General features: G+C 37.6%; 1 long non-coding RNA gene and 1 pseudogene across 1 annotated transcript in view; one reads left to right on the forward strand and one right to left on the reverse strand.

Annotated features, from left to right (window-relative positions):
- The first annotated feature begins 10523 nt into the window (after nt 1-10523).
- LOC130680900 (regulator of microtubule dynamics protein 2-like) lies at nt 10524-12136 on the forward strand (annotated as a pseudogene).
- A 663-nt stretch (nt 12137-12799) lies between these two features.
- The window catches only part of LOC130680902 (uncharacterized), a 107228-nt gene continuing 101175 nt past the window's right edge, over nt 12800-18852 (reverse strand). Inside the window, exons 5-6 of the long non-coding RNA XR_008993927.1 lie at nt 13123-13201; nt 12800-12930 (exon numbers count right to left, since the gene is read on the reverse strand). This is a non-coding gene — a long non-coding RNA (uncharacterized LOC130680902). The remainder of the gene's footprint in view (nt 12931-13122; nt 13202-18852) is intronic.

An 18852-nucleotide genomic window follows, 5' to 3' on the forward strand; every position in this document is an offset into this window, starting at 1 on the left:
TGGTTGCCAAGGAAACTGGCTATCGGCCAGGGGTTATGCAAGATGAACTCCTAATATGTGGGGAAACACAACCTTTTTGAGTGCATCAATAAACAATAATCTAGATTACAGGAAAATTAGAAATACAATAAAAAGCTTAAAAAATATGGTCATTGAAAAAGAACACAGAATAAATTGAAGTATACAAAGCTTTTCTGACATGAAAAAGAAATCAAGGTTTCCATCAGAAATAGGTCACGATTCTTCTAACATAATTAAGGTAATAAAACCTATGATTCTAATGAACTTGAAAAATTACAGTAAAATCATACTTGCCCCCAAATTTCAAAATAAAAATGCATATAAATGAAAACACTTGGGGACTGATCCTACCCAGTGGTGTAGAAAAAGTCTGAACCCACCTCATCCCACATACACACCAATTCCACACTTATACACAGATTAATTTATCCTAAGGAAGGAAAGAGGCCTGAATGAACACCTAGTGCACAATAAGGGAATAAAAAAAGACCACGTAAAAAATCCAGGTGAGATGGAGACATCTTAGCAGAGGAAGCCCCACCTCCAGCCCAGCTCTGTGTTAGGAAAGGATATCGCTGAGGGACTGGAGCACAGAATAGCCTTCTCTGGGGAATGGAATAAAAGCCACAGTTTGTGGGTCAAAGAACAACCATACCATCAATGTAAGAAACCGTTTTTAGAACTAATGCACCCACCAAACACCGGGGGACCTGCTAGAACTTGCTCTGGGACTACAGGTGCTAGTGCATACCCTCATTTATGTTCCTCCACATATTGTTACTGCAGAAGGGGCAGGGTGAGTACCAGTGTTTACATTTCCTCCCCATATTGCTGGTGCAGACTGAAGCAGCACGAGTGATACTGTTTCTGTCCTAAACCCATATTGACAGTGCAGGTGGGAGCAGGGTGAGTACCGTTGTTTACATTCCCCTTCATGTAGCTGGTGTAGACTGCAGCAGACTGAGTGATATTGTGTATGTTCCACACCCATACTGACAGTGCAGAAGGAGCAGGGTGAGAACATCATTTATGTTCCCCATGCATATTAATAAAAATATGTCATTGGCAAAAGCAAACACATAGCAAAGGCTGTAGATCAATCACTTAAAAGCTAGTGTGCAGATAAAAGACAATAGTAGTAAAATCAGTCACTTCTAAAAATTAGTCAGTGGAATCATTAAATAAAAAGGAGCAAAAGAAAATGTCATATACATAAAATGTGGAGGAGGCAAAGTAAAAGGGGACTGATGTTAGAATGTGTTCCAATCTAAGTTACCATCAACTTAACAGACTATTATATACATAAGATGTCATAGATAAGCCCTGTGTCAAAACAGAAGCCTACAATAGATCAATAAAAAAAGAAAGAAAGTTATCACACACAAAGGAAAAGAGAATAAGAAGAATGGATTAGAGAAGATTGGCAAAACAATCATAAAACATTTAACAAAATAGTAAAAGTCTATCAAAAATCACTTTCAATGTAAATGGACTAAATGATCCAATCAAAAGACACAGGGTGATTGAATGGATAGAAGAACAGGACCCTCAACTTGCTGTCTACAAAAGACACACTTCATACCTAAAAACACACAGACTGACATTAAAGGGATGCAAAAAGATATTCTATGCAAGTAGAAATTAAAATAAAGCTGGAGTAGCAGTACTTACATAGAACAAAACAGACTTTAAAACAGGACTATAACGAGACAAAAAGGACATTATATAATGATTAAGGGCTCAATCTAGAAAGAAGACATAACAATTGTCAATATCTACACACCCAACAGAGGAGCACCTAAATATATGAGGCAAATGTTAACATGTGTAAAAAGAGAAATTGATAGTAATAATAACAGTAGGAAAGCTTTACACCCATTTACAGTAATGGCAAGATTATTTAGAAGAAAATCAATAAGTAAAGGGTGGCTTAAAATGACACATTAGAACAAATGAGCTTAATAGATGTATACAAAACATTATATCCCAAAAACTGCAGAGTACATATCCTTTTGAAGTGCACATGGAACATTTTCCAGGATAGATCACGTTAAGCCACAAAAAAAGTTTCAAAATTTAAGACTGAAACCATACCAAAGAACTTTTCTGACCACAATGGTATAAAACTGGAAATCAATTACAAAGAAAAGAACTGGAAAAATCACACACACATGGAAACTAAAAAACATGCTACTAAACAACCAGTGGATCAATGAAGAAATCAAAAGAGGGAATAAAAAGAAATACTTGGAAAATAATGAACATAGAAAGACAACAATTCAAAATCTTTGGGATAAAGCAAAACCAGTTCTAAGAAAGAAGTTTATACCATTACAGGCCTATCTCAAGTGAACAATGTAACCCTACACCTAAAAGAGGTAGAAAAAAAGAACGAAATGCCCCAAGTTAAGAGGAAGAAGAAAATAATAAATATCAGATTGGAAATAAATGAAATAGAGACTAAAATATATATATATATATATATATATATATATATATATATATATACAGCAGGTCAATGAAACTAAGGGTTATTTCTTTGAAAAGATAAAATGATTAAACCTTTAGCGAGACTTATCAAGAAAAAAAGAAAGGGGACTCATAAATGATATCAGAAATGAAATAGAAGTTACAACTGACACCACGACAGCTGTAAGAGATTACTCTGAAAAATTATATGCCAGCAAACTAGAAAACCTAGAAGAAATGGGTAAATACCCAGAAACATACAATCTTTCAGGACTGAACCAGGAAAAAATAGAATATCTGAATGGACTCATTACTAGTAATAAAAATGAATCAGTAATTAAAAAAATTTCCCAACCAACAAAAAGCCAGAACCAGACAGCTTCATAGGAGAATACAACCAAACATTCAAAGAAGAATTAATACCTATCATCAAACTATGCCAAACAATTGAAGAGGAAGAAAAGCTTCCAAATTCATTCTAAGAAGCCAGCATCACCTTCATACCAAAATCAAAGACGATACAGAAAAAAAGGAAAGTACATACTAATATCCCTGATGAACATACACGCAAAAGCCTCAACAAAATGTTGGCAAACCTTATTAAAAAATACATTGACAGGATCATCCAGCATGACCAAGGAGGATTTATTCCAGGCATGCAAATATGGTTCATATCCACAAATCAATTAATGTGACGCACTGCATTAAAAAAAAGGATAAAAGCCATATGATCATCTCAGTAAATGCTGAAAAAGCATTTGGCAAAATTCAGTTATCTATTCCTCATAAATACTCTCAACAAAGTGGATATAGAGGGAATATATCTTAACATAATAGAGGCCATATATGACAAATGCACAGCTAACATCATATTCAATGGCAGAAAGCTAATAACTTTTCCTCTAAGATAGGGAATTAGACAAGGATGCCCACTTTCACTACTTGTATTCAATATATTACTGTAAGTCCTATCCATAGCAACCAGACAAGAAAAGGATATAAAAGGCATCCAAATTGCTGAGGAAGAAGTAAAATCATCACTTTCTGCAGATGACATATATATACTATATATACAGATACTATATATACAGTAGACCCCCAAAACTACATCAAAAACAACTAGAATTAATAACTGAATTCAGTAAAGTCACAGCATACAGAATAAGTATACAAAATATGTTGTATTTCTATAAACAAGTAACAAACTAACAGAAAGAGAAGGTAAGAAAACAATCCAATTTATAATTGCATCAGAAAGTATAAAATACTTCAGAATATATATAACCAAGGAAGTAAAAGGCCTGTGCTCTGAAAACTATAAGGCAACTTAGGAAAGAAATTGAAAACAACACAAGTAAATGGAAAAATATCCCATGCTCATGGACAGGAAGAATTAATATTGTTAAAATGGCCATACTGTCCAGAGTGACCTACATATTCAATGCAATCCCTGTCAAAATACCAATGGCATTTTTTCACAGAATTAGAGCAAATGATCCTAAAATTTGTGTGGAACCACAAAAGGCCCTGAATAGCCACAGCAATCTTGGGAAAAAAAGAACAAACCTGGTAGTTTCACACTCTCTGACTTCGAACTATACTATGAAGCTACATTATGAGTATGATGTTAGCCAGGGTTTATTGCATTTGGTCTTTATTATGTTAATTTATGCTCCCTAAATACACATTTTATTTGAGAGGTTTTTTTTAAAGGGTCAGGGTTTAAAACGAAGTTTTTAATCTTTTATTTATTTTGCTTCCCATGTTTTAATGCATAACACAGTGTAACACTAATACAGATGTAGAAGGAAGGACAAGGAAATATAACAGGGAGAGAACACTGTGGTAGAGGTGACAGAAAGTTTTCACCCCACCTGAGAACCTAAACTGAAATCCAGGTCGTCCAGCTGGAGAACGGGAATGCCATTTCATCTTCCATCATCCTGTTTTTGTCTCTGGCCGGCCAAGTAGCTGGGGAGTAAGGCGTTGGAAACTTGTCTTGCTGTGCTCTATTGCCACCCCTTCTCTTTGCTTTGCTTTAAGGCAGTTTAGTTTGCATTTTGTTCTTTACCTTTTTGCAATCATAAAAAGACTATACAGATATTGCTATTACAGTTTCATAATCAAGTAGAGGAGGAAAATAGCAAAAATTCTCAAAGATGGCTTACCTTAGGAAAGAGAGCGTGAGGAATATTTTAAACAGGGACGAGAAAATGGAGATTTAATTCTTGGCGACTACTCCCTGCCCAAGTAACCACTTGTATGTAAAAATGCTCAAGCCCATAATATAGACGCCACTGAGACGGTCGAATGAGGTATAGGTCTTCAACAACCATTTTCCTCCTATGAGTAGCATATTTGCATATGCAATGACCAACATCTGAACAGTAGCATATGCCTCTTAAACCTGAGGTGTATTAGAGGAGTTTGATATCTGTTGCTCTTAATGAAGAGATGCCTGTCTTATTCAGATTATCAGGTAGACGTGAAAACAAATACTTTCATTGGCAGACTCCCCAGGAAAGATTCTAGCAAGATGAAAAAATCCAGACCATCAAGTCATACTTCATCACTAATGTTATTTTTTCCTCATCTGAATGCATATGGGAAGAGCTAAAGCTTTTCATCAGTATTTGGGTAGGCCTTTGCATTTAAAATGTTTCTCCATAATGCAAGTACCATTTAGAGTGCACCTATTTTAATTATGTACATGTGTTATGCAAGACAAACAGGTAAAATAAAGTGCCTTTTTTCTCTAAAGGATAAAATCCTTTAGGCTTTTAAAAAGTGACTCAACCGACTAAAAGACTACTAAAATTACCCTACACACACACACACACACACACACACACACATATGCATGCGCACACACGTACACACATGCAAACAAACAAAATCAGGAATTCTTGCTTTCCAAGGTGCTCACAGGGAATAATTAATCACTTTATATATTGTTATTTGAGGAGAGTTTTTTTTCTATTATATCTTTCATACATGTTATCTGTCTACTTGCTCCCTGCCTACCCTCAACTGCCATGTGAAGATTATGAAACAAAATTATGGTTCATGGAAATCAGTCAATAATGTGCCAATTGTTTTTGTATTTACTGAATGTGTGGATTCACCCCCTCTATCTTGTGTGTACAGGCTCTCAATACAGTATCTATTTTCATGTGACTCTTTGTAGTTTGCAAATAAACAGGATGAGTTCACAATCTAACAAAGTAAAGAAAATCCACAACAGGAAAGCAAGTCCAATCCTAGGAGAATTTGGGTAAAAACGAAAAGCTCTGTATTAAAATGATTGAGAAATATTTGATTTAAACATGTTAAATCGTGCTCTAATTTTTTAGGATGTTGGGAAATGGGAGAAGGAAAATCAAGACAGAAGGTGATGGGCTGTCACTGTGCCCTTCATACTTAAAACCTTCCTAAATTACTGAGAACGTGGTCCCAGACAATCAGGCTTAGGATGTTTTTGGGGTTTTTTTCCTTTCTTTCTTTTTCTTCTTTCTGCTTTTTTTTTTCGTTTTTACCCTGTTTGTTGCTCAACCTGGCCGCAAACGAACGCCACCACCCGCATGTGGGCAACAGCTCCACGGAGCTGGCGGTGGTTGCCTGCATTGAGCTCCCTGCCAGCGCCTTCTGGCTGGACACCGTGTGCCAAAGAGCGCCCAGGGAAGCAGACAGCAATAGTGGGGACCCCACCGATGTCATGGATGCACATGCATGTTCATCATCTGACCGGAAAGGGAGAGAGAGAGAGAGCAAGGGCCTGCGGATCCTGGCTGGGCAGCCGCCGCCATGGAACCGGCTGCGCTCGGTGGGCGCACAGGTGTCTCAGGCCGGTGGCGCCGGGCGCGCTCGCGGCCGCCCCCCGGGTCAGCACCATCCCCGGCGCCCTGAATGCCGGGCTTGCGGCCGAGCCTGGGACACCCGCAGCCCGAGCCGAGGGAGGAAAAGGCGCGAAGGGGGCAGGCGGGCGGGCGGGGCGGGGGGCTCGCGTCCCTTCGTCCCGAGTTTCTCCTCCCGCGCTCTTGGGGTCGGACCCTGCGCGGGGCTCGTGCACCGCCCCCCAGGGCGGTCCCCGCCCCGCTCCTCGCCCTCCCCGCCCGCTCCGTCCCTCCCTCCCCGCCGCGCGCCTCCCCTCCCCGCCCCCCGCCCCCCGCCCGGCGGCAGCGCGGCGGCCGCGGAGCCGGCGATGGCAGAGCGCGCGCGCCGCCCGGCAGCTGCGGACCCACCGCGCTCCCGGCCCGCCGCGCCCCGAGCCCCGCCGCCGCGGCCGCCGCCGGTCCTGCCCGCCGCTTCTTGAGAGTTTTTATTATGAGCAGATACTGAATTTTGTCAAATGCTTTTTAAGCACATATTGAGATGATCATATGGTTATTATCCCTTTTTTCTATGAATGTGGTATATCACGTTGATTGACTTGTGGATACTCTACCAACCTTGCATCCCTGGAATAAATCGTACTTCATCATGATGGATGATCCTTTTGATATATTTTTGAATTTAGTTTGCTAATACTTTGTTGAAGATTTTTGTATCTATGTCATCAGGAATGTTGGTCTTTAATTTAATTTTTTTATATTGTCTTTGGTTTGTCATTAGAGTGATGTTGGCCTCATAGAATGGATTTGGAAGTATCCCCTCCTCCTCTGGGAATTTACGTTGAAGGAAACAAAATCACTAATTCAAAAGTTATAAGTATTCCTATATTTATCCTAGCATTATTAACAATAGCCAAGATATGGAAGCAACCTAAGTGTCCGTTTATAGATGAATGGATAAAGACATGGTACATGTATACAATGGAATATTATTCAGCCATAAGAAATAATGAAATCTTGCCTTTTGAAACATCATGGGTGGACTTAGCATTATCCTAAGTGAAATAAGTCAGACAGAGAAAGACAAATACCACATGATTTCACTTATATGTGGAATCTAAAAAAAGAAAAACAGAAAAGCAGAAATAAAATAGACTCATAGATGAAAAACAGATTGGTGGTTGCCATATATGGGATGGGATTTGAAGGGATGGTGAAATAGTTGTTGGGGATAAAATTTAGTGAGAACGTTTGATATGTTAATCTGCGTCATGGGCACTTAAGTGTAAATACATGTCAAAATTCACTGGGTTGTACACTAAGATTTATGGGTTTTATTATATGGAACTCAATAAAAATAATCTACCCCCCACAAAAACCTGAAAAACTTGACTCCTATTAGACTTTCCTCTTTCAATATAAATGTTGAAAGATACTGGTTTTGAGAAACTTAGTTTGAGAAAATTTGTTCAAAAACCAAGAATTCTATTCTCATTCTCATATAGTTTATATTAAAGGCCAATGGGAATCCATTATTAAATTTGTAGGGAATAAGAATCAATATGCATAGTCTTGTATGAATATGAATATATTTTATAATTATATCAGATATAAATGTAGACATAAGAATAAATACGTTTGCATACAAATATAATCAAACTATAAGAAAGATGAAATAACACTGAAAAATCCTAGTAAAGACAAAGATTACATGAGAAATGAATATCAAGTATACAAAAATATAAATCTTTTGGAATAGTTGGTATTCGTCCCTGTGGCAGAAATTGAGGAAAACAGAGCAAAAATAATTCTTTTAACATTGTATCATTAAAAATTATTCTCTGCTACGGGGACGTAGGGCCGGGCGGTGCCAGTGGGCAGGGGCGGCTCCCAGCGCCGGGGTCCCACACGCCCGGCCGCCCGCCGGGCGCTCGCTGCGGGGCCGCGGCTTGCGGAGGCGGAGGGGCGGTGCGGGCGGCGGCGACGGGCGCGGCGGGCAACGCGCAGCGGCGGCGGGAGCGGCTGGGCACGCACGGCGGCGGCGGCGGCGGGAGCGGGGGCCCCGTTCACGCGCGGCCGCGGCGGCGGGGGCGGGGGCGGGAGCGGCGGCGGCCGCGGATGGCCCAGAGCTGATCTATGCGGCGCCTGGAGCGGCTGTGTCTGCGGCGCCGGCGGCGGCGGCGGCGGGGCCCTGCCCGCGAGCGGCGCGGGGACAAGATGAAGTACCAGAAGTACCTGACGGTGGGGCAGCTGGCCATCGGCGTCACCCCCTCCAACCGCGGCAGCCTCCTGCCGCTCAAGAGGAAGCTGTGGGTAACGCCATCCTCTGAAAATCCCAATGGTGCTACTTCTAGTGTCAGCCAAGGAAAACCTTCTTTAAGAAGAATAAAAGGGAGACTACACAGAAGCAAAAGCCTTGACAGCATCGATTCCTGTGAACTCACTGTTACCAACCAGAATGCTTTAACTGGTATCCATATGCTACATTCGTAAGAAGTGGTTCATAATGATGATTCTGATTCAAAGACGAAGATAAAGAAATGCTTCCTGAACTCTACAACAAAAATTGAATTGAGTTCACTGCAGTATTAACATAAATTTCATAGAAAACCACAAATCCGCATGTTAATATAAGTAGAGATCTAAGTATTTGATTAACCCCAAACACTCACCTTCCTGGTAATGACAGAAAATAGTTACTTTGATATTATTAGGACAGACACAATTCAGTTAATGCTGGCGCTTTCTGTCTATTCTAAGCAATTAACATAAGTGGTCATATTTTTTTTTCCGGGCCAAGTGACAGGTTTTCCCTACGGGGACGTGGTAAATTCATGCATGTTTTTCGAGGAACACTGGTTCTTCCAGGCCCCAGTGGCCTTTCCTGTTAATAGTATCCTAGTTTATCAGAGATACTGATAGCAATGCTATAAAGGAAATACTGGAATTTTCTTTGCTCTAAGAAGGTTTTGTTCAGATTTATGTAGTGTAAGGTTCAGGGGCAAATAACAGATATTTAAGATTCTTAGTAACCCAGATGTGATCATTTCTTCCCTCTAAGCTCTGAAAAATCCTGAATTATAAAAGTGCCATTGACTGCTGTTTCAAAAAGCTGTGTGAAGTATGAAACTAAAGGCTGTGTTTATTGAGGATGTGACTTCTGTATCTTTTACCTATAACTGATGAAAACAGAGGGTCAGTAAACATGGACCCTCTTTTGTTACTTAAAAAACTTTTTAGTTTCAGTAATTATTTTTACTAAAGTAATTTTACTCAATTCTTTTACTTACGAGTGTGCTTGACTGCATTTATGACATGTAATGGTGAAATGCGACCTGTCAGAAGACATTTAAGCAGTAACTGAGAAAAAGAGTGAAAAGGCAGTAATACATGCTAAGTAGACATAACCATTAATGGACGGAAGAAATTGTAAGTATAGTTTAAAATAGAGGGAATTGCTTTTCAAAGGTGAAACACTGAATTGAGAAACAAACATGAATTATTTGTTGAAGTATAAAAATGGAAATTAAAAGTAAAAAAAAAATTATTCTCAGCTACTATTAACCCACATTAAATTAACAGTTTCAGAAAGAGAGAGATAAAGCGAGAACACACCAATTTCTTCATCTTAAATAGCAGGAGATGAAAAATATCTTTTTTGTCTTTATTCACTAAAAGAAAACCTAACCCAAGATAATAGACATAGACCACACATACGGGATATGCCATCCAATGGTTTAAATTTGCTATTAGGAGCAGTAATGTAGTCTAGTGGCTAAGAATACAGACTTTGGAGGCAGACAACCTGAGTAGGCAAACCTGGTCTAATGTTTGCAGGTGTTTGACTTTGTTTTAAAACTCTGAGCTTTAGTTCCTCATTTATAAAAGAGATATTATAATATATCCATCCACAGGGTCATGATAATGATTACGTTATCTTAAATGAGAAAAGCTTTTAGAAGTACCAGCACATGGAAACATTGTGTGTTTATTATTCCTATTGTTATTGATAAAAGAAGCAAAGGATATCAAATTATCTTACTGACAAGAGAGAAATTTAAACAAAAGAGATGTTAAAAGTCAAGAGTTTTGGAAATTATATGTAAATTTAAACAGGAAAAAAACAGGAGGCGGGAACCGCGGAGCGGGCGGCTCTGCCATCTGGGTCAGGACGCGGCGGCCGTGGTGCCGGACCTCGGGACCCGCGGGCTCGGGGACCACTGCCGCCCGCCGCTTCCTTTGCGCCCGCCTCGCCCGCAGGTTCCCGGTCCCCAGCCACGAACTACAGGGAAACCACAGCGAGCACAGTAACAAAAAACAAGAAATGCCTCATTCCACCAACAAAGAGCTGATCCTTGGCATCATGGTGGGAACTACTGGAATCAGCTTGCTGCTTCTGTGGTTCCACAAGGTTCGCAAACCAAGGACAGCAATGAATTCACCTAAGTTTCTTTCTCTGGGTAATACATTTGATTCGATGACTTTGCAAGATGAATATGGCCAAGGAACAGCAGCCATCTTTCAAGGAAGGCAACTTCAGATATTGGAGAAGTTGAATTACTGACAAATACGAAGAACTCAAAAAGGAGATCAGAGTTCCTAAAGAAGCCATCCCAAAGCTGGAGGAATATATTCAAGGTGAACTTGGGAGGAAAGGTAACTGTCCATAAGATAAGTCCTCAGCACAGAGCTAGAAAAAGAAGACTTGCCACGGCTCAACATTCAGCAGCAAGTAATAGTTCAGAGGAAGCAGAAAGTGAAGGAGGGTATATTACAGCTAATACTGACACAGAAGAACGGAGTTTTCCAGTCTCTAAGGCATTTAACACACGTGTGCAAGAATTAATTTAGATGTCCTTCTTCAGAAAGCAGATAACTTACGTATGAACGGGTCTAGCAAGACGGAGAGTTTTGAACTACTTTGTGACCACAAAGAAAAGTTTAGAGATGAAATAGAGTTTATTTGGCGGTTTGCTCGTGCTTATGGAGACATGTATGAGCTATCTACAAATACTCAAGAAAAGAAACATTATGCTAATATTGGAAAGACATTAGGTGAAAAAGCTATAACTAGAGCACCCATGAACGGATATTGTCATCTGTGGTATGCTGTTTTGTGTGGCTATATGTCTGAGTTTGAAGGCTTACAAAACAAAATCAACTATGGACATCGCTTCAAGGAACATCTAGATAAAGCAATTGAAGTTTTACCTGAAGAACCCTTTCTGTATTACCTGAAGGGAAGATACTGTTCTACTGTCTCAAAACTGAGCTGGATTGAAAAAAAAAGGCTGCTACTCTGTTTGGAAAAATACCATCCTCAACTATACAAGAATCCTTTACAAAATTTCCTTAAGGTTGAAGAACTACACCCTGGTTTTTCTATATACAATTACACGTTTTTTTGGCCAAGTGTTACCTCAATCTTGAGCAAATCAACGATGCTGAGAAGTTCTGTAATCTGACAGTGTTGCTTCCATGTGTAACCAAAGAGGATAAAGATGCACAGAAAGAAGTGAAAAAAATAAGTACTTCCTTGAAAAGATAAATAAAAGAACTTACTCTTCAACAAATCAGATGTGGTCCATCTACTAAGATTTAAACTTAAATTAATCAAAGTTGTGCTTTTTATTCTGTTTTATTTTTGATGTAAGGGTAATGTGCTCAGATTTGAAGGTAAAACCATGTTTCTGCAGAATGCATTCCACTTGTAGCACTAGAGAACTAACTTTGTTACTTGGAGAAATCTATTCCCTATAATGTCAGTACAAAATGATCTTTAAATATGTATGCTTTATATTTTTCCTATCAATAAACTATAGTCTTCAGAATATTTCTTCAAATAAAATATTTAAATCAATCCAATAAAAAAAAGGAAAAAAAACATAAATATTAATACCTATGGATATTACATACCCATGAGAAATAAGAGAAATAATGTGAATAAAAGTCAAATAGACTATTCAAATACAGATTTATGAATCAAAATTCTGTATATTTAAATATATGGTAATGATACCTACTTTTAAAACAGTTGGAAATCCAAAGAGAAATGAGCAAATACATAAATGAGTAGGGATAGTTAAACACAGAACTACTAATCTTTAAGCATAATAGATTTAATGTATAAAAATAAAAATACAAAGATTTTAATAATTAACAAGGTTGAACTTTATACATCTTTGATGTTTATGTTCTATCACAAATATACTTCTTTCCTATCCCAACATCTAAAAAAAATTTGTAAATAGGATTACAAAATGTTTATCCCAACAGAAATAAATACCACACTCAAATTATAATAATTAAAAGAAGGTTTATTTACAAAGTGACTATTTACAAAGGTGGGAGTGGGGTCTGTGCTGCCCCGGGGGAGGTGTAGTAGCCCAGGGCTGGGGGCAGTGGGCACAAGAGGACGGACAGGGAGACGTTATCAGCCCAGAAGGACTCTCAGTTGATAAATATCCTACCTTTGCTCTGCCCTGTTCCTCCATCCCCAGGTGCAGCTTCCCAATGGGCAAAACCAGTGAGAAGCCAAAAACGGAGAAGCAATTCCGTACTCGTCAGACATCCGCGGCAGAAAGCAGCAGGGAGGGGGTTGAGAATGAATCTGGAAAGGCAAACAGAAGATAACTGACAGAGAACCCATCCACACACACATACAAAGGAAACACAACAAAACCGGAAAACAATAAATTTCCCAAACCAGGAAAAGCTCAGGGCGCATTCACTCTGACCCCAATAAAACACAAAGAGAAATTTTAAAAACAAAGTTTTAAATTTAAAAAGGTACCCTTCTTACCTGATTTCTTTGCTCACCATCCCTTCTTGCAACTCTTTATTTCTTCATTTTTTCCCATAGTGTTAGTTCTTTAATAGTTCTATCAGGAAATTATTGAATATTAAATTCTGTCTTATGTCAGAGGCAATGGTAGACAAAGAAATCAATCCAAGCAGCAAATATTAACATCTTCTTAAATGTTGACTGTAACAATACTTATTTGGGGAATTAAAAATATGAAACTTCTGAAACACAATATTGGAAAATGGAATTAGGGAGCCCAAAGTTAAGGCATTCTAAGATATTTACAACATATAAGAGAATAAAGGTATTGACTACCTCATTGTTAAAAATAAACCTTAAAAATATTAATGGTAATTGAAAAATATTAGAACAGGCAAATCAATAGAAAGGGAAAGAATAGAAGAATACTTGGTCAATGAGAGAAAGGATAGGAAAGGAGGGACAAAGAGAAACAAACATGCTAAATAGAAGATAAAAATTAACATGTCAGAAATAAATCAAAATAAATGGAAGGAAAGCCAATAAGCTATTCAGAAAGTTTATCCAATTAAATTAAAAATCTAGCTTATTTCATGTTGTGCACAAGACCTATACTTGAAACAAAATGGTCCAAAATCATTAGAAAGGAATGGAAAAATATTTTCCAGGGAGAATTGCTGTGCCAACATTTGGGGAAAAATTAGAAGTCTATCAGTAAAAAAGTATAATGTATTATATAACATGATATTCTACAGAATTAAATATATGAGCTGAATCTACGTGTTAAAATGGATACATTTTAGGTATGACTTTGAATGAAAAAACATTTTGCTTAATCATGCATATGACATAATAGTATTTACATTCACTTAAATCCATAAATCAGTATGATACATTTTTCTGTAAAGAAATATGAAATGAACACTGGAAAGGTAATATCAAATTAATACTGGTGAATCTTCAGAGGAGGCAGAATAACCAGCCTGGAGAGTGAGCACATGATTCTTCAACATAGAGTAAACTGACTAAATGTTAATATTTGCTTTTCTGAATATTTAGTAATTAATGTTTGCTGCATCACATATGATTTTTTACTCATTCAATTTTGTAAGACAGACAAAGAAGAGGTCTGCAAAAGGAAAAGTAAAATATGGGGATCAAAAGTGGTTAATATTACATATGCTTTCCAAGACACTGTGTGATATATGCCACAAAAATGAGATCTTGACCGAAACAAGTATCAAAAATCATGGATACACACAAGTATGGTCCTGGTGCTCAGAATCTCAGACAGTATGTTAATCTCTATATCTGGTATCAGAACGTGTAATTTTTTTCAGGTTATTATTTCTTTAAAACATAGTTTAAGCCTTTATCGATTCCACTTGCCTTTTATTATATGAAAGACACTGAGATAGACACAAAAACATTTGGAGAAGAAATGGTCCCATAGGAGAAAAGGGTAACAAATGGCATATATAACTCCTTGTGGACAAAGCAAGCAAAGTTTGGAGTCTAAAGGGAGTCTTAAAGTTTGAATTTAACCACCTTCTGGATTACGTTTTAAGAATAAAGATGATAAACATGTGAGATTTTGAATGAGGACAGTTGCCAGGTTATATGCACAAAAATGGACTCCATGGTTGACAAAGCAGTGGCGTCAACAGAGACAGAATTTGCAGTGAGAAAACACTAACAAGAAAAAGCTTTTCTTCTTTTTCTTTCTGATTTGTGCACATGGTTAAAGTGCCTTCAGGGCCGAGTATGTGTCACAGCACTCGGACAGCCATTCCGGGTGCTCTCCCCCGAGACCGGGCCCCTTCCACACCAGGTAAGTGGCCCATCTCAGGTCTTCGTAGCTAGATTATCTCTTTTAGATGATTTAAAGCAAAGCCTTTCTTTCTCCTCTTCGTTTCATTTCTTTACAATCTCCTTATTGTCAACAACCTTCCTCTCCCCATACATGCACATCTTGTAAAAGGTTTTACATTGGGTAAACACCATGAAGGAAAGTCATTTCAATATGTATTTTCTTCATACAAAATCTAATCATCCTTCAAATAAAAGTTTTTTTAAGTAAGCACACTCTATTATCATCTATTCTATAAGCTGAATAGAGACCAGAGAACAACACAAGGCCAGTGGGGGAAAAAACACATTATAAATTAAATTATAGAAGTAAGTAAATAGGCAATTTATCACCTATTACTGCTAAGTGTGTTGGCATTCTAATCCTCTGGATTTCCCAAATTGAAATTACCATAACAGTTAAAATGAAAAAAAAAATGTAGTTAATTCAAGGAAATAATCATTATTGGATAGTCCTTAGTTAGAAAAGCAAATGAGTCATAGGGAATGTTCCAATCTTGATTTTCATTTATGATGCACGTGCCTGTCTAAGCAGGGTTATGCCGCCAGGTGAATTTCCCCTTAACTGCAAGTGGGAAGGAAAATGGTCATTATCACTGGAAACTTAGGCAAGGTTTCACTGTGGATCAATAATTGGGTTAGTGTTTGGTTGTGTGTGTTTTAATGACTCAGTGAGTTCCCTTTGCTTTAATGCCATATACTAAATTACTGATTTGTCATATACATGGTGTTTTGATTACCTTTATTATTTTTAGTACCTATTTGATTTTTAAGGATTAAAGCCATGTGAAAGTCAAAATCGTACTGAAAGACAAATTTAGGTGGCACTTTCCTATGAAAGCATCACTAGAAGCTGTATCAAAGCACTTTGACTCCTGACAACTTTATGGTGTATATAGGCAATAGAGATTTTTAAAAAAATTTATATAACTACATACTTTGAGAGTTAGAATGTTTTCAGAGAGCTGTTCACTGAAATTACAGTTGAATCAGTTTTATTGCTGTTATATCCGGTGGAAGATTCAGTAAAAATCAATCATTCAAAACAGAACTATTCTACTTACTGGAGAAAAAATACTCTGACTGAGTGTTTGGGTAAGTGTACTTTGATCTTATTTGTCCAGATTAACTATGTACTTTTTATTATTAGCATTGTATTTGAGCTAAAAAAAATCATTAAAAAGTTCATACATCTTTATGTGCAGTGGAGATTTTGAAATACATAAATGAAAAATGAAAAATACCCATTATATATTTGCATTTCTCTATTTTCTAAATTTTAATATCTTATTTTTTAAAAAAATAATTACCTTATAGGAAAGAGATTTATTAATATAAATCCTGAATAATTCTTGGTAGGTTTTTGAATTGCCATTTTTTTAATATATGCATTCAGATTGGAGTGCAATAATTGGTTAATAAATTATTTTTATGCCTAAAACCCAAAAATCTATAATTTGCTTCTAGTTTTCAATTCACAGTGATTCATTATAGTTAGTTGACGGCTTTACCTAGAAGACATACAATTATTGACTTTCTAGTGCTTATTCTTCTTACGATTCTCTACTATCTCTAAGAGAATTGTACACAGCACATCTTTTTGGAGTGATGTATGTGTTCTTTGGTAGTTAAACTTTCACTCAGTTCTTAATACAACTGAAGACAGAGCTCATTAATCATACCCCAAAGCACAGAACATGGTTATACCTCTGTAATTTCAAGGTAGTAAGTAAGTAGGATCTGTTATCTTTTTTCTTTTTTTTTTTTTAGATAATTATTTTTTATTGAAGGGTAGTTGACACACAGTATTACATTAGTTTCAGGTGTACAACACAGTGATTCAACATTTACATACATGATAATTCTAGGTACCAGCTATCACCATACCAAGTTGTTACAATATTTTGACTATATTCCTTATGCTATACATTACATCCCGGTTACTTATTTATTTTACAATTGGAAGTGTGTATATATATATATATATATTTTTTTGGTGAGGGTATCTCTCATATTTATTGATCAAATGGTTGTTAACAACAATAAAATTCTGTATAGGGGGGTCAATGCTCAATGCACAATCATTAATCCACCCCAAGCCTAATTTTCATCAGTCTCCAATCTTCTGAAGCATAACGAACAGGTTCTTACATGGAGAACAAATTCTTACATAGTGAATAAGTTACATAGTGAACAGTACAAGGGCAGTCATCACAGAAGCTTTCGGTTTTGCTTATGCATTATGAACTATAAACAGTCAGTTCAAATATGAATACTCATTTGATTTTTATACTTGATTTATATGTGGATACCACATTTCTCTCTTTATTATTATTATTTTTAATAAAATGCTGAAGTGGTAGGTAGACAAGATAAAGGTAGAAAACATAGTTTAGTGTTGTAAGAGAGCAAATGTAGATGATCAGGTGTGTGCCTGTAGACTATGTGTTAATCCAAGCTAGACAAGGGCCATAAAACATCCACGTATGCAGAAGATTTCTCTGAGAACGGTGGGGGGAGGAGGTTCTAAGCCTCATCTCTGTTGATCCCCCTTTTTCTCACCTGATGGCCCCCCTGTGACTGTGCCTGTCTTAGGTTGTTCCTCCCTTGAGGAATCTTACCCATCTCTGGCTAACCAGTCATCTTCTGGGGCCATACAGGGAAATGTTAAGTTGGTAAGTTAGAGAGCAGCCTTATTGTTTGAAAAGGTTAGCTTTTTACTTCTTTGCATATTTATGCCCTGTGGCTTCTATGCCCAGCATTTGTCTTGAGGTGTCTTTACCACTTGGAAGAATTATGATACTCGGTAAATTTGATATGAGGCACGAATTCTATTTAAGGGTTGTAGTTAGGAAGGAAGAAGAAAACCTATAGAAGTAGCAGGCAGAAGAAAACATGGGAAGATTGATTATTTCTTTGACATATCTTCTTGTAGAGTAACTTCAGCATGTATAGGTTTGAAACTACTAATTAAATTGTGCACACACATTAACATAATAGGAGTACAATTATGTAACCAAAGCATACCTGTAATTACCAACCATCTCCAGTGAAACCAAGAAAACCAGTTAGGCACCTTAGGCATTTGTGAAAACTTATCTATGATATGGTGGATATTGTCCAACTGAACTTGAACAGTCTGAGAGAAATCAGACAAATTAAAACAGTCCATTCCTGGGGACTGTTCACATCCCATATGTTCTTTTAACAGTAAATAGTCTGTAGTTGTAAGATTTTGGAGCGCTACAATTTGCAGTTCTCCTAATTCTTGGTTGAGTTCCAACAGTATAGATCCAGTCAAATTTGTTGTTTTACTGTATGCACAGGCCAGCTTAGATATCTCCTTCTTCATTCCCATGGCAAGTCCAGGAACTGGTGGGATGAGTGCATCTACAGCTGTAGCAGTGCGTGGATCTTTGTTGGGGTTTTTTGATGATCGTCTTCTGGCATGAGTCTTCCAGAGAGTGCAGATGTTGGAAGTTCTTTTTCATATCGTATCTTAGTTCATTTTCGGGGTAGCCAAATTAGGCTTTGATCCTCTGTATAAACACAAACAGACCCTTTGCCTACACTTTTATATGCCCTTTATATCATTGTGTAGAACTCATTGGAGGTCACCACACAGGAACTGCTTTTTTTTTTTTATCATTAATCTACACTTACATGATGAATATTTTGTTTACTAGGCTCTACCCTATACCAGGTCCCCCCTATATACCCCTTTACAGTCACTGTCCATCAGCGTAGCAAAATGTTGTAGAATCACTACTTGTCTTCTCTGTGTTGTACAGCCCTCCCCTTTCTCCCACCCCCCTATGCATGCTAATCTTAATACCCCCTTACTTCTCCCCCCCTTATCCCTCCCTACCCACCCATCCT

Source organism: Manis pentadactyla, chromosome 15 (genome assembly GCF_030020395.1).
Source record: "Manis pentadactyla isolate mManPen7 chromosome 15, mManPen7.hap1, whole genome shotgun sequence".
Taxonomy (NCBI): domain Eukaryota; kingdom Metazoa; phylum Chordata; class Mammalia; order Pholidota; family Manidae; genus Manis; species Manis pentadactyla.